This window comes from Dendropsophus ebraccatus, chromosome 2 (genome assembly GCF_027789765.1).
Source record: "Dendropsophus ebraccatus isolate aDenEbr1 chromosome 2, aDenEbr1.pat, whole genome shotgun sequence".
NCBI lineage: Eukaryota > Metazoa > Chordata > Amphibia > Anura > Hylidae > Dendropsophus > Dendropsophus ebraccatus.
The window spans coordinates 207,493,687-207,517,347 of NC_091455.1; positions in this window are offsets into that span (position 1 = coordinate 207,493,687).

The window sequence follows — 23,661 nt, forward strand, 5'->3', positions numbered from 1 at the left end:
CCCTGTTACCAGATTGCCCCCAGTGTGTGGTGGTAAACCAAAGGTATGGAAGCCAGTCACCTAAAAAACACCCCCAGATTGGATGAAATAAGAGATCACAATATACTGCAATACAGTAGTGATGCTGTAGCCTTGCAGTATATAGTACAAGGAATCAAGTTCAGATCTTTTAGGAGGATTCTGGGGTAGAGTGGGAAAAAAAATTGTGTCCCTGCTGCATGCGTCTCCACCACCAGGTGGCGCTGTCACCCTTTATAAGCCCAGTGCCCAATGAACAGATGCAGCACCATCACTGTGATTGTCAGACTCGCTCCATCATGTCTGGGATACACAATGCCGTTACCCATCAGCCATTAAGGCTGCAGATAGATGTAGGAGTGAGCAGAGAACCATTCTATGTCTCTCCAGATTCTCCTGCTCCTACGTCCAGACCGTCTGTAGTTGTCCTGGAAACGCGCGAAGGTCGGCTGGTTTCATCGCTGCGGATTGAGGGTTGGCACTAATGGCAGCAATGTGATTTATAATAATACAGGGATCAGGGGGGATAGGGAAGCGATAAGATCCACAGGGAAAAACACAGAACAGATGCAGGGGGGGTCAAACTCCAGCTGTTGGAGAACTACAATTCTCATCATGCCGGGCAGCCAAAGCTTTAGCATGATGGGAGTTGTAGTTCTGTAACAGATGGAGGACCTGAGTTTGACACATGTGTTCAAGAACTTCATCCAGGCCGATCATGTATTCCTGACAAGGGTGACTTCTGCTCCCAGACACTGTGATGGTGTATATAGTGCTGTATACAATGCTGGCTATCTGTCAGGATGGAGAGCAGCGCAAAATGGTGATCACATTGCCCTGGATAAGTCTCTCACTTGGCGAATTGGACAATACAATCTTCTGGCGTCTGTAACCAACATTCACGTCAGGGCAGTGTAAGCCGGGCAGTTCCCGGACCCCCGCACTGATCAAGAGCTGCTGCACAGCACTATACAGAGCAGGGTCCTCCAATGCACATCTTATATACAGTATTCAGGGGAGGATGCGCACAGCACTATACAGACTGGGGTCCTGTATCCCCTAATGTCCTGTATATTCTTATATATAGTATCCGGGGGAGGATGCGCACAGCACTATACAGACTGGGGTCCTGTATCCCCTTATGTCCTGTATATTCTTATATACAGTATCCGGGGGAGGATGCGCACAGCACTATACAGAGCAGGGTCCTCCAATGCACATCTTATATACAGTATCCAGGGGAGGATGCGCACAGCACTATACAGAGCAGGGTCCTCCAATGCATATCTTATATACAGTATCCAGGGGAGGATGCGCACAGCACTATACAGAGCAGGGTCCTCCAATGCACATCTTATATACAGTATCCAGGGGAGGATGCGCACAGCACTATACAGAGCAGGGTCCTCCAATGCACATCTTATATACAGTATCCAGGGGAGGATGCGCACAGCACTATACAGAGCAGGGTCCTCCAATGCACATCTTATATACAGTATCCAGGGGAGGATGCGCACAGCACTATACAGACTGGGGTCCTGTATCCCTTTATGTCCTGTATATTCTTATATACAGTATCCGGGGGAGGATGCGCACAGCACTATACAGAGCAGGGTCCTGTATTCCCCCAATGTCCTGTATATTCTTATATACAGTATCCAGGGGAGGATGCGCACAGCACTATACAGACTGAGGTCCTGTATCCCCTAATGTCCTGTATATTCTTATATACGGTATGCGGGGGAGGATGCGCACAGCACTATACAGAGCAGGGTCCTGTATCCCCCAATGTCCTGTATATTCTTATATACAGTATTCAGGGGAGGATGCGCACAGCACTATACAGACTGGGGTCCTGTATTCCCCCAATGTCCTGTATATTCTTATATACAGTATCTGGGGGAGGATGGATGCGCACAGCACTATACAGAGCAGGGTCCTGTATCCCCCCAATGTCCTGTATATTCTTATATGGGGTATCTGGGGCGGAGGATGCGCACAGCACTATACAGAGCAGGGTCCTGTGCCCCCCCCCCCCAATGTCCTGTACATCTTATATACAGTATCCAGGGGAGGATGTGCACAGCACTATACAGAGTGGGGTCCTGTGCCCCCCCCCCCCCAATGTCCTGTACATCTTATATACAGTATCCGGGGGAGGATGCGCACAGCACTTTACAGAGTGGGGTCCTGTATCCCCCCAATGTCCTGTATATTCTTATATGGGGTATCTGGGGCGGAGGATGCGCACAGCACTATACAGAGCAGGGTCCTGTGCGCCCCCCCCCCCCCCCAATGTCCTGTTTATTCTTATACACAGTATCCAGGGGAGGATACGCACAGCACTATACAGAGCAGAGTTCTGTATCCCCCAGTGTCCTGTACATCTTATATACAGTATCTCTGTAAGGGTATGTTCACACTGAGTAAACAAGGTGGAATTCCGCGGCGGAGAAATCCCGCCGTGCTCAGTGTCCCGATATGAGTGAATGAGAGGCCATGCGCTGCTCTGCTCCCGCCACTCTCCGCTCAAACAAGTGACATTTCACCTCTTTGAGCGGCGAGCAGCCCCTGCGGAGGAGTGCACGCTCTCCTATAGACGGGCTATGACACACTGAAACTGACGGGATTCCGCCACAGAATTTCGCCTGTTTTACTCAGTGTGAACATACCCTAAATCCCTCAGTGCCCCACATTTATTATGCATGGTTTCCGTGTAGTGCGGTGTGCGCCATGGCTGGATTGGGGCAATCAATCATTGATTACAATCTAAAGACGCCACACACTCACTACATACATCTCTGCACAACCTCACACATGGGGAAATGCAGCAGAAGTGCAGATGGGGGCAGCATAAAGAAGGGGGCACAGAGCAGCGACAAAGACCAATCCACCTGTTATATATATACATAGATGCCTTGGATTACGAGCATAATTGGTTCCGGGACCGTGCTTGTAATCCAAACCAACTCTTAAACCAAAGCAAATTTTCCCATAAGAAATCACTGATAAACAAACAATGAGAAACAGCAGAATATGTGATATTATAAGTTAGGATGGAGCTGCAGATCCCCACAATGCAGTAGCGTAGTACAACAGGCTAGAATAGAGAAGCAGGGCTGCTGTCAGAGGTCTGTATGGTCACATGACAGCAATGGGGAAGGGGTGTGTGTTCAGCATGGACCAATCAGGAAGGTAGAATCACAGAGCTGTGCAGGAGGACAGTGACAGAAACTTTATTTACAGCAGTTTAAATTGCTGAGTGTGAGTGCAGGCACATTATAACAGTGGTGTGTATAGCTGAGTGTTAGTGCAGGCACATTATAGCAGCAGTGTGTATAGCTGAGTGTAAGTGCAGGCAGATTATAGCAGTGGTGTGTATAGCTGAGCGTGAGTGCAGGCACATTATAGCAGCAGTGTGTATAACTGAGTGTAAGTGCAGGCACATCATAACAGCAGTGTGTATAGCTGAGTGTGAGTGCAGGCACATTATAGCAGGAATGGAGAGGATGGGAAACACAAGGGCTGACAGATCTGCTATAATTTGAAAGGTGAAAGAAACTTCCTGGGTCAGAGTACAGGGCTGTAGGCCACCTTGTGCAGGCCATGCCGCTCCCTTTCCCTCCCAGTACAGGGAGCTCTTAAACCAAAGCAATGCTCTTAAACCAAGTTACAATTTTGAAAGACTGAGCTCTTCTTGCAAAACGCTCTTAATCCAAGTTACTCTTAAACTGAGGTACCACTGTGTGTGTCTATATATATATATATATATATATATATATATATGCAGTAATGGGAGCTCAGGCCACTAGGCGGCAGCATAACACATTAGTCCTAGTTGTCGGAATAAGAGAGGAGCAGCACGACATACATATCCGAGAAAACATCATCCAGAATTGTTATTTCACAGACAATACAACAAAAAACAATCCTCTCAGGATGGCTGCTTCCCTTTCAGTATATAGATGACTGGTGCACACAGAGCATAGTCCTCCACTGTCTACGGACAAGCTTCAGCCCTGAACAAATCAATGGCGTTCAGCATCTCAGCGAGTCTCCCTGCCAGAGCTTCTGTCTCCAATGTCCTGGACTGGAAGTTACATAAAGGTTCCTGGAAAACATCACAGGCTGAGATCACTCTGCACAATGCCAGGCAGTGTCTGGGAAGGTGTAAAGCCGCAGTCACTAAAGGAAAGACACAAGGAGGGATGAACCCCCCTCTGGATTTAGTCAGAGTCTGAGGATCGGAGGAACACTTCTTGCCCTTGTGTCTGTCTGATTTTTTCCACCTCAATACTGTGAATAGTAGGATGTGTCCCGATGCCACCTGGTCATCCCCCAGCCCACAAGTACATGGTTCCTGGCCTTTATTTCGGTGACCAATACCCCAAGGAGACCAAGGAGTGCTGGGACCTTTAGTTTTCTGGTAATGTTATTGAGGAGGAAGGTTCTGGAGGGACTGTAATTAGATATTTATAGTGCTTGATAAATCTCTATACTCTAATCCCTTTTGTATCTTCTCCTTCTCCCGATTTTCTGCAACTAATACAGCCCCAACCACTTTGCACACAGACTCCGTTCAAACTGAGTTTGAAGCCCTCGGCGGCGACAGGTGTGCTATGTATTTTTGGTTTTCATCGGATTTGTCTTTTTTAAGGAATTTACGTTTAAAGGGTAAAAATTTTCCATAGAAATAAATGGCAGAATGTTCAAAAATTCAAATATCCCACAGCGCAGCCCTAACCAGCCAATCACAGCACTTATGCAAATAGCTGAAACGTAGAAGCCAATAGAAACTCACAGGTCCTTCACTTAATGCTTGACAACATCCACACAGTCACATGTCCCCTCTTGGACAATAGAAGCAGACAGCCCCTTACGACTTAGCTTCAATTACATAAATAGAGTCTTCCACAAGATTGTCATGGTAACTGAGCACAAGGTCGCTGTAGATGCCACTGTTAAAGGGCCGGTATCAAAGTCGCTCTTAAAGGGCTGATACAGAAGTTGTTCTTAAAGAGCCATTACTGAAATCACTCTTAGGCTATGTTCACACTACGTAAAAGTACGGCCGTTGTTGCTGATGGCACCTGCATCAGAGCTCTGCGGGCGGAAATATCCTCCGGCCAGAGACTGGCCGTTCCGTGACCCGGCCGGATCACGGAACGGCCGGTCTCTTACGTAGTGTGAACATAGCCTTAAAAGGGCTGGAATGCTTTGGTCTTAAATGTTTCGTTACCTTTTTGTTAGAGGGGTCCCCTAAAAATAAGCTGAGCACAGGTTTCCTGCAGCCGGACCACTAGCGATCAGCTAAAATTTGCAAGGGAAGCCAATAGAGAGTGCTCAGTTCTTCTGCAGCGCCTCCAGAGGATAGTTTAAGTATTACATCGCTCCTATTGAAATTAGTGGATTAAACAGACCTGTTGAGTCCTCCACAGAGTTAACTGCCTTTAAAATAATATGGAGACTATGAACATGAGACAACTCCCTTTATGAACGCTGATTTCCCTCATTGTAACCCATACAACCCCTTTAAGTCATGCAGTCGGAGTGATATTACTGTTACCTTCTATTTCTCCCCTTTCTATGGCCGCGCGTCGCCCCCCTCTGGTTGGAGATTGTTGTGAGGTGCGACTGTACACGACCCAGATCACCGTATTGCGGAGGTTTCAAGGATCGCTGCCAGTGACAAGCGGCTCGCAACGCTCGGGGACGACTTCATGTCAGTTTTATAGGACGAGCAGTTAAAAGTACGAAACCTGATAACACATGGTAAACAGATGTCTGCATCACAGGCCGGACCCTCCCAAACCAGATATCCCCCCCTCGTGTACACATCACCCCTCCCAAACCAGATATCCCCCCCCCTCGTGTACACATCACTCCTCCCAAACCAGATATCCCCCCCTTGTGTACACATCACCCCTCCCAAACCAGATATCCCCCCCTTGTGTACACATCACCCCTCCCAAACCAGATATCCCCCCCCTCGTGTACACATCACCCCTCCCAAACCAGATATCCCCCCTCCCCCTCGTGTACACATCACCCCTCCCAAACCAGATATCCCCCCTCCCCCTCATGTACACATCACCCCTCCCAAACCAGATATCCCCCCTCCCCCTCATGTACACATCACCCCTCCCAAACCAGATATCCCCCCCTCATGTACACATCACCCCTCCCAAACCAGATATCCCCCCTCCCCCTCATGTACACATCACCCCTCCCAAACCAGATATACCCCTCAACCCATCAACCCTCCCAAACCTACTGATACCCCCCCCCCCTTTTTTTTTTACACTTGTATAGTCCCTTTAGGGGACTTTTACATACATACATTGGATTCTATGCCATAGCATAGCAGGGATCAGTGTTATCGATGATCTGATAGAGCCTGCCTGTGTCCTGTGGCCTGTGTCCTGTGTCCTGTGTCCTGTGGCCTGTGGCCTGTGTCCTGTGTCCTGTGGCAGACTGTATCAGAAGATTGAAGACCTGACTGCACAGAGGAAGGTAAGAGACCTCCAGCAGTCAGGCCATGCGATTGGGACCCCTGCAGACATGCTGAGAGGGTCCTGATCGCTAAGTGACCGGAGTTGCGGCATTTAAGAAGTTAATGGGGGGGGGGGGGGGGGCTGGCTGGTGATATCAGCTGGTCCTCACCCGCTATGGGGCGAGCTCAGCTCCTGAGCCCACTGCATAGCCCGGGACCCCAGCAGGGCGTACATTTACACCCTTCTGCGGTAAGGCACAGGCAGTGGGGGCATAAATGTACGCCCATGGTCGTTAAGAGGTTAAAGGGGTACTCTGAAAATAAAAAATGTCAACTGGTGGCAGAAGGTTATACAGATTTGTGATTTCATTCTATTTAAAAATCTCCAGTCTTCCAGTACTTATCAGCTGCTGTATGTCCTGCAGAAAGTAGTCTATTCTTTCCAGTCTGACACAGCGCTCTCTGCTGCCACCTCTGTCCATGTCAGGAACTGTCCAGAGCAGCAGCAAATCCCCATAGAAAACCTCCCCTGCTCTGGACAGTTCCTTACAGTGACAGCAGAGAGTACTGTGTCAGACTAGAAAGAATACACCACTTCCTGCAGGACATACAGCAGCTTATAAGTACTGGAAGTCTTAAAGTTTTTTTTAATAGAAGTAATTTACAAATCTATATAAGTTTCTGACACCAGCTAATTTGACAACATTTTTACCACTTTAAAGGAGTACCCTGACTTCAAAAATATCTGCAAAAGCACGTAGCTGTCCTGACCCATTTCGAAAATTATAATTAATCCTTGAGGACTGGAGTTGGGGAGCACAGATATAGACAAGTATTATCATGTAATGTTTTAGTTAAAGGGGTACTCCGATGCCAGAAAATTGACAATACACTATCAATTTCCTTATAAATTAAATTTTTTTTTTACAAATATTTATATTAGAAAATAAACTGAGGATTGGATCTACAAACATGATACATTCCCTTTAAGGAAGTGGCGTCAAACCAGCGGCGTTCCAGTTGTTGCAAAATTACAATGATCCCACCATGATCAGCTGGATGGGCACCAGTTTGATCCCTTTAAGGGTTAAGTTCTGACTTTGTACCCGTCTCTGGTTGTGGACATCGGGCCGGGCCCGGGGGGGTTGTTCCCAGGTACAGGCCGGCATTGTAGCTCTTCTAAGGAGACAATAAATTTCCCAAAGACAATGGTGGAAACTGGTGGAACACCCATCAAGAAATGTCAAAAACAAAAAGAAGATATTTTGGGTCCCAGTGTGCGTCCTCTCGGGCTCGCCTCCAGGACCTGCGTGTAAATGGATAGTACCAGCTGGTTTTCTCATAAGGAAAAGTAGCTGCCTTGGGAAATCCCGCTTCCTGTTTTTACACAGACAGCGGTTATTGTCAGATATTAAGTAGAAAGTCCAAATTTTTTGGTTTAAAAGAATCTGATGACAAAGGGAAGCAAAAAAAAAAATAATTATATATATATATATATATATATATATATATATATATATTTATATATATAGGAAACGTGATTAGAATTGTATATATTTTTTTAGCATTACTTTTTATTAATTTTTAAAATTATTATTATTATTATTTTAAATTCTCAAAACCAACCCCCACAAAGCATTATCCAGTAACTCCAATCCCGTAATAACATTGTTCTACTTCATAGATCTTTTAATGTTTTTCAAAAAATTTTATAATTTTTTTTATTTTCAAAATTTGGCCCATTAACAGTTCTTGCTTTCGGACTCAAGTAACATAATGGTCTCCATATCCCTTCCTCCTCCTTGCTCTGGGTTATGGGCAGAGTTATTCTTTAGCTATAATTATACAATAATCTCTTATCTGTAATTTTATTCTCATTACTTAAAGTGTTACTGTCAGTAGGATTATAGCGTCCTATCTCAGGGTAGCATAAACTAGTGACAGAGAAGCTGAACAGAATGATGTATCACTTACATTGTACTGTACAGCTGATCCAGAGATATCCTCCTGAATAACATGGACAATAAGTAGTCCTCTCCATTATGTGCATGAGCCCAGTAGTCCTGGATATTCATGAGAAACAGAAAACTCCGCCCACCAGCTGCTGATTGACAGTTATCTATCCATGCTGTGTATAGGCAGTCACCTGTCAATCAGCAGCTGGAGGGCGGGGGAGGGGTATGGCAATAATCTTATTCTCCTGCATATCAGGAGAACAGCTAAACAGAATGATGTAAGTAATACACTGATCTGTTCAGCATTTCTGTCACTGGTTTATGCTGCCCTCATTTAAGGTGGAATAAACCTAGAGACAGATTCTCTTTAAATAGATGTAAATTGCAGAATAGAAGTAATTTATTCATTCTTTCAAAGTTGCAACTTTTTTTCCCCCTTGGTGCAGCCATATTGGAAACATACACTGTATAGAGAGTACAGCAGGGCGCACTTTGTGGCAGCATAGAATGAATGGTGGTAAAAGAAGCACTCCAGCGTTTATGTAAGGCACACTTACTAACACTAATCCTACAGTGTCAGCTGTTTCATCCCAGCTCTGCCGCATACGATTCATTACTGTGGCTGGGTCATGTGACCAGCACTAAGACCACTAGAAAATCACATGGTTTTATGCGCCCTGGGTCAGCTGACTTTTGTGAACTACAGGATGATGACATCACCTATCAAATCCCTTCATGGGCTTTCAGAACCCTTCCCACCAACATGCTGCAGCTGTCATAGCTGTTATCTCTATGGGCTCTCAGTATATAGTAGGTATACACCTCACCTGAGGCTGCACATGATGTGCAAAGGGCCAGAGATTTGTAATTTACTTCTATTAAAAAATCTCCAGTCTTCCAGTACTTATCAGCTGCTGTATGTCCTGCAGGAAGTGGTGTATTCTCTCCAGTCTGACACAGTGCTCGCTGCTGCCACCTCTGTCCATGTCAGGAACTGTCCAGAGCAGGAGAGCTTTTCTCTGGGGATTTGCTGCTGCTTTGGACAGTTCCTGATATGGACAGAGGTGGCAGCAGAGAGGAGACAATACACCACATCCTGCAGGACTTACAGCAGCTGATAAGTACTGGAAGACTGGAAAATTTTTATAGAAGTAAATTACAAATCCCTGGCACTTTGTGGCACCAGTTAATTTAAAAGATTTTTTTTTTTTTAAAGCAAAATATTGATAAACGTTATTTTCATTGTTTTCCATTTGCTCCAATGGGGTGAACCACATGGGAAACAAAGTTAGACAAATTAAAGGTGAGCACCACGCATTTCGCATTGTGTTGTGTATTACCTTCAACAAAATGACTCACAAGGGGGAGAGAAACGGAATAAAATAAAGGTGGGCTCCGACGCGTTTCACATTGTGTCCTATTCACTCCAGTATGGAAAAAGAGAGTGAGCACAATACAGGCGTCTCCCACGCATTTCAGGTTATTTCATATTTATGCTGTGAAGCTCGATGGGAGAAAGGTTTCCCATGTAGCTTGGAGCACGCGTTTTGTATCTTACGAGGGTCTTGTCTTCCGCATCCGTTATAATGTGATTACAGGGGTTAATAATCCGGGAATTCTTCTCCACCTTGTTCTGACCTCGTTCCTGGGGTCGGAGATGCCGATGAGCAGATTACATTCTGTGAAGGTGGGGAAACAGATTTACACCCGCTGGCTCCATCTTCCTGGATACAGAAAACAAATACCGAGTATCGATGAACAGAAGCCAAGCATAATATTGTGTCGGAAATACGGAGGAGAATCGGCTTCTGTGGATTATTAATAGATTGCGCAGAGTGAAGTCATCCTTGTTATTCACGTCTTCTCGGACCTCGATGGACCTTCCTGACCTCAGCCGACATTTCACTATGGTGGAAGGACCGAAACGCGTCAATGAGGAGAGGCTGGTCCCAGTTTTCTTAACAATATCCAGGATCTGGCTTTATAATCCATAAAATAATAGCCATAAAAAGTTGCAGAAAATACACACGCCCTTAACCCCTTATGGACCGGGGAAAACTGCGACCTATTTATTGTTTATTTTCTTTGGTCCTAGGCTATGTTCACATGTGTATGGGCATCATTTAAAGGAAAATAATGTCCGTTATTTCAAAACCGAAATAACGGACGTAATCTGCCATTAAATGTCGGCCATCCACTCAATTTAAAAAGTGTGTGAACAGATCCTTTCTGTGTTTTCTGTCCACTCCTGGTTTTGGTTGAAAAATACTGACAAATATACTGTGTGTGACCATAGCCAAAAGATGTATAGTATATCAGAGATCATGTTTATGTAATTAATGCCGCTATATCAATAAAGCTGCCATGATAATAGTGTCACCATAATAATAGTGCTGCTGCCATATTAGTGTCACCATAATAATAGTGCTGCCATATTAGTGTCACCATAATAATAGTGCTGCCATATTAGTGTCACCATAATAATAGTGCTGCCATATTAGTGTCACCATAATAATAGTGCTGCCATATTAGTGTCACCATAATAATAGTGCTGCCATATTAGTGTCACCATAATAATAGTGCTGCTGTAATAATAGTGTCACCATAATAATAGTGCTGCTGTAATAATAGTGTCACCATAATAATAGTGCTGCTGTAATAATAGTGCCACCATAATAATAGTGCCGCCATAATAATAGTGTCACCATAATAATAGTGCTGCTGTAATAATAAGTGTCACCATAATAATAGTGCCGCCATAATAATAGTGCTGCAATAGTAGTGCCTCCATAATAATAGTGCCGCCATAATAATAGTGCCACCATAATAATAGTTCTGCTGTAATAATAGTGCTGCCATAATAATAGTGCCGCCATAATAATAGTGCTGCTGTAATAGCAGTGCCGCCATAATAATAGTGCTGCAATAGTAGTGCCTCCATAATAATAGTGCTGCTGTAATAATAGTGTCACCATAATAATAGTGCCGCCATAATTATAGTGCCACCATAATAATAGTTCTGCTGTAATAATAGTGCTGCCATAATAATAGTGCCGCCATAATAATAGTGCTGCTGTAATAGCAGTGCCGCCAAAATAATAGTGCTGCAATAGTAGTGCCTCCATAATAATAGTGCTGCCATAATAATAGTGCCGCCATAATAATAGTGCCGCCATAATAATAGTGCTGCTGTAATAGCAGTGCCGCCATAATAATAGTGCTGCAAGTGCCACCATATTAATAGTCATAGTTATAGTCATGCTGCGGTAATAATTGTGTTGCTATATTAATAGTTCTGCCATAAAAATAGTGCCACCATAATAATAGTGCCATGATAATAGTGCCGCCATAATAATAGTGCCACCGTAATAACTGCAGCTGTAATAATAGTGCCACAATAATACTGCTGCCATTATAATAGTACCACCATATTAATAGTGTCGCCATAATAATAGCACTGACATAATTATAGTGCCACCATAGTAGTAGCGCTGCTGTCATAATAGTGTTGCTATAATAATGGCGCCACCTTAACATTGCTGTCATAATTATAGTGCTGCCACAATAATTGTACTGCTATAATAATAGTACCGCCATATTAATAGTGCCGTCATAGTAATAGTGCTGCTGTAATAATAATGTTACCATAATAATGGTGCTGCCATAATAATAATAGTACCGCAATAATAATAATAATAATAATAATAGTACCACCATAATAATAATGCTTCTATCATAATAATAGTACCACCATAATAATAGTACCGCCATAATAATAGTGCTGCCATAATAATAGTGCTGCCATAATAATAATAATAATAGTGCTGCCATAATAATAGTGCTGCCATAATAATAATAATAGTGCTGCCATAATAATATTAGTGCTGCCATAATAATAGTGCTGCCATAATTATAATAATAGTGCTGCCATAATAATAATAGTGCTGTCATAATAATAATAATAATAGTGCTGCCATAATAATAATAATGGTGCTGGCATAATAATAGTGCTGGCATAATAATAATAGTAGTACTACCATAATACTCATAGCACCGCCATAATAATAGTGCTGACATAGTAATAACAGTGCTGCCATAATAATAATAATAGTACTGCCATAATAATAGTACCGCCATAATAATAGTTCTGCCATAATAATAGTGCTGCCATAATAATAATAGTACCGCCATAATAATAGTGCTGCCATAATAATAATAGTACCGCCATAATAATAGTGCTGCCATAATAATAATAGTACCGCCATAATAATAGTGCTGCCATAATAATAATAGTATCGCCATAATAATAGTGCTGCCATAATAATAGTGCTGCCATAATAATAGTGCTGCCATAATAATAGTGCCACTGTAATAATAGTACCGCCATATTAATAGTGCCGCCGTAGTAATAGTACCTCCATAATAATAATTTTACCAAAATATAATGTAATAAGTAGTGCCACCATAATGATGTTGTAAGAATAGTACTGCCATAGCTGCTTACTACCCAGTTGGCCGGTCCTGCCCAAATATACTCACCATGCTTCCAGCCAGCAGCAGCATGCCCCTATATACAGTGACAGTTATAAAGTATCATCTTGATCACTGCCAAAGTGACCTATATATATTAATAACTACAGTGGCCTATACATATTACCAACTACAGTGCCCTATATATATTACCAACTACAGTGCCCTATATATATTACCAACTACAGTGGCCTATATATATTACCAACTACTGTGGCCTATATATATTACCAACTACAGTGCCCTATATATATTACCAACTACAGTGGCCTATATATATTACCAACTACAGTGCCCTATATATATTACCAACTACTGTGGCCTATATATATTACCAACTACAGTGGCCTATATATATTACCAACTACAGTGCCCTATATATATTACCAACTACTGTGCCCTATATATATTACCAACTACAGTGCCCTATATACAGTATATTACCAGCCATAAACAGGTATATAAAGTGCTAAAGCTTCATGGCTGAGCAGCTGCATGCACGCCTTACATCACCAGGCACAATGCCAGGCATCAGATGGAGGGGTGTACAACCACCACCGGACTCTGGAGCACAGGAGACGTGTTGTGTACAGTGACGGTTCACACTTCTTTATCCAGTGTCTGAAGGAGGGGTCTGGGTTTGCTGATGCCAGGAGAATGTTCCCTGCCTGACTCCTATATTGTGTCTCTCTCCTGTTTCATTGACAATCCAGCACTTGTGGCCTAAGCTGACTCTTTAGGTTTGGGGCCCCTAATGGCGGTCGGACCGGCAGAACCATGAAGAGGCAGGGACACGAATATATTCAGTCATATAGTGTGTGATTGAATATATTGAATATATAGGCTGCTATCCTGCACACGGCCACTAGATGGCACAAGATGACATCTCTTTCCACAACTCGTCTAATTCCGCACTTCATAGACCTGAGTGCTGCGCTATGGATATATAACAGCTCTGTGATTCATTATCTGACAAGTGTGGGAACCTTCATGTGGTCTGATTGTACCGCCATCTATGTGGCAGTGTCTCCACCGTCTCTGCCTTGTATGTGTTGGAATCTTAATTTTTCAATAGAACTTTTCTGCACTTGGTCACCCCTGCAGCTTATAGATCCTGGACCCCAAGGAAGAATCTATGATGGGCGCCACCTACCAGGTGCCATATAGTGCTCCGCAATGCGATGACCTCCTATAGCTACAGCACTAAACACAACAAGATGAATCCTGTGAACAATATACATACATTGCTATGGCTCATGGAGCCATCACCTACACAAGTTGCTGCGATGGGCAATAATTCCCCATGCCAGGGCACACAATTTAGTTCAGAATGATCCCCTGGGTTCTAAAGCAACGTCTGTACAACCCCAAACCATCATGTGTAAGAACAACTGTCTCACATCTAGACATTACTCCTTTATAGGCTTCCTGTTCCTGCTGTACATTCTTGCCAGGAATTCAGCCACCTATTATTATGTGGGAGAGGAAATGGTCAAGAAGGTGTAGTGGGAAGGATATATTTTAGCTGAATTCCCGGCTAGAGTATAAAGCAGGAACAGGAAGTCTGTTACAGGATCTACACTAGACATGAAGTGAAGTGATGAAGACAACAGAGCAGACAGTTTGCTTTAAAAGTTAGCATGGGACCCCCTTTTGACATTTGGGTGGGAATTCCATCATGGCAAATAGAAGTGCCCCTTTAAATAGCAGGAAGTAGCTGCCTTACAGCTGTTATGAGGCTGCTTACCCTATCATATGGTCACCCGGGGATTCACTCGATCCCTTTCTTAGATCCTCCTGGCAGTCAGCAACAGGTACATTGCATCTGTGGTGTCCCACCACGGTGTTCTTTTCTGTTTCTTATGCACCTTTCGTAAAAGCTCTGTACTCAGGTTAAGTGGTGATGAAGGGTACTTTGCAGTTTCACCACTAGATGTCAGTGCTTTGTATTTCTATGTATTGCACGGCTAAAGGAAGCTAAGGGTTAAGAGTTGTGTTGTTTCTGACCAATGGGTGGTGCTTTCTACTTCTAACCTATTACCTTTCTTCTTTCTTATGCTTGCACTCACCCCCACCACTCACAGGGTAGTTCACTTAAACCCCTGTAGGAGGTGTTACTTGGTGGAGAAAGTGTAGCTCTCAGTTCTAGTCAGATTCTCGTGGGAGAGAGACACATGAGACAACAGTCCCAGTTGTAGCCAAGCCAGGGCCTGGCTTATTCCAGGACCCTGGTCAGGGACCAAGAGAGCAGTTTAGTCTAGGCATGAGTGTGTTCAAATGCAGCTAGAGACAACTAGTTATTTCACTACTTCTACTATATCTATTATGCAGTGCTAAGCACATTAAGGGAGAAGTGTCCAGGGACACCCTAACCCACGCCGAGAATCAGTCTTAAAGGTGCAGGGCAGTATCCTAAGCATACAAGAAGAACTAATCTGGATAGGACAAAGCTACCAAAGGAAGGTCTACGTATCCTATCTCGCAGTGCAGGTAACTGTGACATCCCCCGAAACTCAACTTAGCCCAGATAACCACGGCTGGGGCTTGTATCATCCTATTAGGACGGGTCACTTGACACTGTAGGGTACAAGGTGATCAGACCAAAGTCTATAGGCAGTATACAAAGTAAAGCATTATTCAGCTCAACACACCCACAGCAGTTCACCCGCCCGGTGCACGGCAGTGCAAGCTTCACCAAACAAACAAATTGGATAAAAGCCGGCAATCCTGGAATACGTCCAAAATTCGGTCTTTATTAAATCTTTACTTGCAAAAATAAGAAACTCAGCGACAGATCTGACGCGTTTTGGTCTCTATAGCTATGAGTAAGGTCGAGAGACCGAAACGCATTAGCTTCTATCGCTCAGTTTGTTTTTTTTGTAATTAAAGATTTAAAGGAGTACTCCGGACTGGGGGCTTTTTTGTCTATGGCCGGGGAGGAGGTGGATGAGGGCAGCGACTTCCCTGTTCCATCCCTGCCGCTCCATCGCGCCGCTCCAGGTCCGCACTGCCCAGCCGCTTCCTGGTCCCTGACGTGGGCTTGAGACGTGACGTTTCAAGTCCGCTCAGCCAGTCAGTGGCGGAGGTAGGATCCCGCCCCCGCCACTGACTGGCTGAGCGGACTTGAAACGTCACGTCTCAAGCCCCTGCAGAGACCAGGAAGCGGCTGGGAAGTGCGGACTGCGATCCGGGACCCTCAGGACCACAATGACAAGAGCCCAAGGGACCCATCACAACCCCGCAGGTCACCGACTTATTGGGGAACACAACGGGCCACACCAACAAAGCAGGTACCAACATCACACCTGTGTGCTGGACTAGCACTGGCGTCACGGCACTACCATCTCTAACTGAGCTGCCAGGCATATATATATATATATATACCATACCATACATATATATATATACCATCTAGTACCACCAACTAACTGTACAACAAAAACCTCTCATGTAACCACCACACATGGAATATTTGTTTTCCGTAGGGGAGCACTGCATAGTGAGACACCTTCTCTCCACCATAGGGCAGCCAGTGTAAAGGTCGTCCGGCGTAATGTCACCCTCCATAGGAAACCATTACTGGATCATAAAACTTTCTCTCAAGATTTCAGAACTTCCTTCTCTGGAAAATAAAATGTCAGAAGAATTAATGTCAGGAAACAATTTCTATAACTGCGGCTTCCTGATGTCACCACAGACAGAACCGAAATATGTAAGACTTCAATATACCGTATATAACAGAGAAAACTGCTACATACAGGTTAGTGCCGGGAGACACCTGGGGTCACATGACCACCTTTTGGGTTTGGTATAGAATCATAAACCATATTATAGTTATATATACTTGTATATATGGCACAGTGTTATGGTAGTTATATTCTTGTATATAGGAGCAGTATTATAGTAGTTATATTCCTGTATATAGGAGGCAGTATTATAGTAGATATATTCTTGTATATAGGAGTTAGTATTATAGTAGATATATTCTTGTATATAGGAGCAGTATTATAGTAGTTATATTCCTGTATGTAGGAGCAGTATTATAGTAGTTATATTCCTGTATATAGGGGGCAGTATTATAGTAGTTATATTCCTGTATATAGGGGGCAGTATTATAGTAGTTATATTCCTGTATATAGGGGGCAGTATTACTGTATAGTAGTTATATTCTTGTATATAGGAGCAGTATTATAGTAGTTATATTCTTGTATATAGGAGCAGTATTATAGTAGTTATATTCTTGTATATAGAAGCAGTATTATAGTAGTTATATTCTTGTATATAGGAGCAGTATTATAGTAGTTATATTCTTGTATATAGGAGCAGTATTATAGTAGATATATTCTTGTATATAGGAGTTAGTATTATAGTAGATATATTCTTGTATATAGGAGCAGTATTATAGTAGTTATATTCCTGTATATAGGAGCAGTATTATAGTAGTTATATTCTTGTATATAGGAGCAGTATTATAGTAGATATATTCTTGTATATAGGAGTTAGTATTATAGTAGATATATTCTTGTATATAGGAGCAGTATTATAGTAGTTATATTCCTGTATATAGGAGCAGTATTATAGTAGTTATGGCTCAGGGAAGAAACAGAGTGCTGCACCTCACACCTATGGCTGATACTAGTGCCGCTTGGCTAAATAAAAAACACATCAGAATTTTGTGTATGAATTGATCAAGCCATACTGCCCCATGTACCTCGTGCCGGTATCTGATACACATGGGTCCCTACACTAAGTCCACACCGTGCCAGTCAGTGGCCACCAACCCCGCAGGCGTGCACAGCCAGGGAACGGGGGCCATGGGACGGCCCTGCGACCCCCATGCCACAGGACCAGACCCAAAAACACCAAACGAGAACCCGGCCAGCACCGCCGGCGGAGAAGGTCGCCCCCAAGCAGCACAAGTCTGGATAAGGTATTACCCTCACCATAGCTGCAGCAAACAGAATGGGAAAAAAACAGGAGGGATTAAAACCATGACCAAAATTAGCAGGAGATGCCTGTGCTCACATGTCTGGACCTTATGTTTTTCCCATTCTGTGAGAGCAGCAATGGTAAGTGTAATACCATATCCATACTTGTGTCGTTTGGGGGCAGCCTTCCCCGCCGGTGGTGCTGGCCGGGTTTTGGTGGGGCTTTTTGGGTCTGGTCCTGTGACATTGGGGTTGCAGGGCCGTTCCATGGCCTCCCTTCCCTGCACGTGCACGCTTTGCGGGGTTGGCGGTCGCTGACCGACACGGTGTGGAGTTAGCGTAGGGACCCGTGTGGACCAGAGGACCTGCGCGGTGGTACACGGGGCAATATGGCTTGATCAATTCATATACAGACACTCTGGTGTTGATTTTTAATATAGGCCTAGCGGCATTAGTATCAGCCATAGATGGGATGTGCAGCGGTTCCATTCTCTCCAGTTCGTATTATAGTAGTTATATTCTTGTATATAGGAGCAGTATTATAGTAGTTATACTCCTGTATATAGGAGCAGTATTATAGTAGTTATATTCCTGTATATAGGAGCAGTATTATAGTAGTTATATTCTTGTATATAGGAGCAGTATTATAGTAGTTATAATCCTGTACATATGTAGAGATAAGGGGTAATATAGATACAGAGCAGTCAGATTGTCCTTGTTCTTGTTAATATTTTTCTACAGTTTCTTCTATATTGTCTCTATACATATATACTGCACATATATACGGTACATTACATTCTTTGCATCCAGCTGTCATAAAGCAGACTGCTGTGATGTTGCATTGCATGACATATGGAGTAATCCAATAATCAGTCAGCCATGTGCATGGAGTACCGGCATACACTTGAGTATTTCTCTGGCTGACGCGATGTTAGTTTTATTCCGGGGAGACACTTTGTGATTTTTACGTTAGGAGGAAACATCTCTGACACCTATATTAGTATTGTGCGGTATCAGAGTTGTCATCAGTCGGCTATACAGAAAATATACATGTGATATATATCAGTAACCCACAAACCATAAATCTCAGAATTATCTGTCCACAGATCTTTCTATCTCTCATTCTGTTGTCTGCTTGATGGGAAAGCGAAATCCTTGTTCTTATTTAGCCCAGGAGATGGGGATGTGATTATCCGTCTTTTGTGACAATGATATGTAGCGGACTGTATGTGTTCAGGGTTGGGTAAAAATCTGCTAAAGCCGGGAGGGAAAACTTGTATAAGGAAAGAAGCGAGCAGTAACATTCTCGAGAATCTGCCCAGATAGCAGAGGATGCGTAAATAATACCGTAATACAGTACCATACATCTCCACTGTATATTGCCATATGGTAACAACATAAATTAAAAGGAGAACAGTGCCATGCGGTAATAGAATGTAGCTCTAGAGATGATAGCACTATAGACTATCATAGGTTTACATATAATACTACCATCTAGTGTCATATATAGCTACAAAGTATTCAGCTTCCCAAATTATCCTACCACTTGATGATGCACCAAATCCCATGGGGACCACAGCTGGGTAATTTACACACAGATGGAAGGCAAGAAATGATAAGAGAGAGCAAGCAAGGAGGAGGGGAGGGTCAGAGAGAAGGGCATTAGGTAGTCTGTGAGAAAGGGGGACATGGAGCAGTCTGTGGGAGAGGGGGCATGGAGCAGTCTGTTAGAGAGGGGGGCATGGAGCAGTCTGTGAGAGAGGGGGCATGGAGAAGTCTGAGAGAGGGGGCATGGAGCAGTCTGTGAGAGAGGGGGCATGGAGAAGTCTGAGAGAGGGGGCATGGAGCAGTCTGTGAGAGAGGGGACATGCAGCAGTCTGTGAGAGAGACATGGAGCAGTCTGTGAGAGAGGGGACATGCAGCAGTCTGTGAGAGAGAGACATGGAGCAGTCTGTGAGAGAGGTGGCATGGAGCAGTCTGTGAGAGAGACATGGAGCAGTCTGTGAGAGAGGGGGCATGGAGCAGTCTGTGAGAGAGGGGAGCATGGAGCAGTGTGTAAGAGAGGAGGGCATGGAGCAGTCTGTGAGACAGGGGGCATGCAGCAGTCTGTGAGAGAGGGGGACATGGAGCAGTCTGTGAGAGAGGAGGGCATGAAGCAGTCTGTGAGAGAGGGGGCATGGAGCAGTCTGTGAGAGAGGGGGGTATGAAGCAGTCTGTGAGAGGTGGGCATGGAGCAGTCTGTGAGAGAGGGACATGGAACAGTCTGTGAAAGAGGGGGCATGGAGCAGTCTGTGAGAGAGAGGGACATGGAGCAGTCTGTGAGAGAGGAGGGCATAGAGCAGTCTGTGAGAGAGGTGGGTATGGAGCAGTCTGTGAGAGAGGGGGGCATGGAGCAGTCTGTGAGCGAGGGACATGGAGTAGTCTGCAAGAGAGGGGGGTATGGAGCAGTGTGTGAGAGAGGGGGCATGGAGCAGCCTGTGAGAGGGACAAAGAGCAGTCTTTGAGAGAGGGGGCATAGAGCATTCTGTGAGAGAGGGGGCATGGAGCAGTCTGTGAGAGAGGGGGCATGGAGCAGTCTGTGAGAGAGGGGGGCATGGAGCAGTCTGTGAGAGAGGGACATGGAGCAGTCTGTGAGAGAGGGGGGCATGGCGCAGTCTGTGAGAGAGGGGGCATGGAGCAGTCTGTGAGAGAGGGACATGGAGCAGTCTGTGAGAGAGGGACATGGAGCAGTCTGTGAGAGAGGGGGGCATGGCGCAGTCTATAAACAATCTCTGAGAAGTCCACTAGATACCATGTGTACCGTACAATATTAGTTCTTTCACCGCCTTAGATCACAGAGAATACTTGAATTAACCATAGATCATCACTGTCTTAGACTAGAGGGTAAAGGCACATTAATCCTTTCTGTACCCCAGACCACCAGGATACTGACATAAACCTCTTTACTGCGCCAGGCCACAAGGGGTGCAGACATTAACCCATTCTGTACCAGTGATTCTTAATTCCAGTCCTTACAGCCCACCAAAAGGTCAGGATTCGAGGATATGTCATAAATTAAACAATATATATATATTGAGAAGCACTGTCCTAGACCACAAGGGGTACAGAGATGAACCCATTCTATAGCCTAGACAAGAAGTTTTACAGACATTTCCCCCCTCTAGACCGTGCACCAGACTTTAATTCCTTCTCTGCTCTATACCACCTTTCCCTACATTGGTTACAGAGCATGCCCACTACACTTTCCCATAGAATTCAATAAGGCATCTACAGAGACCAGTTTCCTACAAGTCATGTGGCTTCTGTACCAGACAGCTCATACTCTCTCATAGTCATGAACACAGAATAGAATAAAGAGGAAAAAAAAAAATTTAACATTTTTACAAAAAAGTTTGGCTATCAGGTTGTGTTGGATTAGGGAGCGTTTTTCTTTGCTCTGTTTCTCGGGTTTGGTAGCGGAGATGAAAGGAAGGAGAAGGTGCTATGTCCTAATAATTCACGGGCCTGGTAAGTGGACGGGAGGCGCTGGCTCTTTGATTTAACCCTTCGTGGCTATTAGCAGTTTCCTCTCTCACCTCGCCGCTCCCCTCGCTTCCTCCTTGACCTTTTTATTTTTTTCATCATTTATGGTCCAATTTGGTCGTGAAAAACCCAGCGAGCGCGGCCGTCACTCCGGCCCGGACGCACCGCCGATCACTTTGACATTTGTAGCTATGGAAAAAGCATTAGGCAGGTGTAGGGGACGATCCGCAGCCCCCACAACAAGCCTTTGTTTCGCTCACATTTGCCCCCCGGCTACAACATCAGGCACAATTCATTTTCCACTGAAATCTCAGACCCTTTCCCCAGAAATACATTTCATTCTTTTTATGTCATCGAGAATCAGACTTCACAGCGCCCGGCTTTCCAGCTGTTCAGAAGGGCGGGGAGGCTGCTGAGACTTGTAGTCCTTCCTATATGTCCCTGCAGAGATTTTTACATGATGGTTGATTCCATTTTATTTCATTTGAATTTCTTTCCAGGGTTGGAGCCGATGTCACGCAGCATAGTAGATGGTGAATTAACCCCTTCAGAGATACGACCGACATAAAGACGTGTGGAGAGTCAAAGGCCGTTGCTGCTCCACTGGGAATTCTACGGGATTGTAACGTCTATAGTCAGCTTAACCCCTGAGATGCTGTGAGCAATACGAGTCCCTTTGTCTCTCTATCATCTGTCTATTGCAGTGAACCCCAACCTGCCGCCCTTCAGTTGCTGCAAAACAAAGTCCGTTCTTGCCTTAAAATAATGCACTGCATTGAATGCAGAATGGCCGTCGTTCACACACTGTATTGAACAACAGCTGTTGTTCCTCTACGGCTGCACAAATAAGGGAATTGTCAATTATTTGCGGCCACTTATTCAGAAACAATGGACGTTGTTCCCGCTCTGTCCATACAATGTATGGCCGTTCTGACGGCCGTACGTTGTATGGACTTCAATGGTTAATTGGATTGCAGGCTACACCCAAATGTACCCGCTATCCATATAAAAAAATGATGTTCCTATCGGCTGCAGGAGCGTGTCAAACAGCGGCCGTTGTTTATACATAGTGTGAACATAGCCTAAAAGTAACCAGATCTGTTAAACAGACTGCAAAATGCAGTGTGAACACAGCTGTATTTATACAGAATAATAAAAGGGTAGAGCCACAGTGCTTTTTTTTTTTTTTTTGTCTATTTAAAGAATACGTTTAAAGGAAAAAAACGGATGCAAATACACATGGTAAAAGCGGATACTCTTTAACGCCATACTGCAGCTTCAGTTTTTTATTGACTTACATTACAAAAAAAAAAAATGATGGAAACTGATCCATTTGGCATGATTTCATTAAACCTATACAAGATACAGTGAAACGGATGCAAAAACGCAGCGTGGAGCTTTATAATAAAAAATGATAATAAAAGGCCATACAGCAATAATTTCCGATTATCAGATCGATACTTGTGTCTGTAATATGGACAAGAAAAAAACAGCTTAAAGCCATGTTCACACAACGTATCTTTTGCATAAATCACCGCCGTGGTTGCAATTTGCAACAACGGCCGTGATTTATACAAAACATACGTTGTATTGGAATGAATGGAGACTCCGGCGGGATTCCATCCGGCCACACGAAAAACTGACATGTCAGTCTTCTGCAGCCGCTATTCGTTGAATGTCAGTTCATACAATGGAGCGTGCGGCCAGAGCCACACGCTCCATTGTATGAACTGACATTCAACGAATAGCGGCTGCAGAAGACTGACATGTCCATTGTGTACAGCGGTAAATTGGGATGCAGAGGCACAGGGGTGCGCCCGCATCCGAATTTAGCAGAAATGAAGATCATCCGGCCGATACTGCAGTACTGGCCGGGATGATCTTCAGGAACACCAGCCGTTCTGTGACCCGGCCGGGTCATAGAACTGTCGGTGTTATACGTAGTGTGAACCCAGCCTAAGGCCAGATTCACGTGTAACGTATCCGCAGCAGATCATTACTCTGCGATTTCGCAGCGAAATCCGCTGCGGATACCTCTCCTGTCAGTGTCAATGTGATAACATACTCGCTGCGGGATTGTCATTGTTATGTAATCACATTGACACTGACAGGAGAGGTATCCGCAGCGGATTTATCTGCGAGCTCGCAGTGTGAAATCCGCTGTGGATATGTGACATGTGAATCTGGCCTAAAGGTCAGGTATAGCAGCAGCACC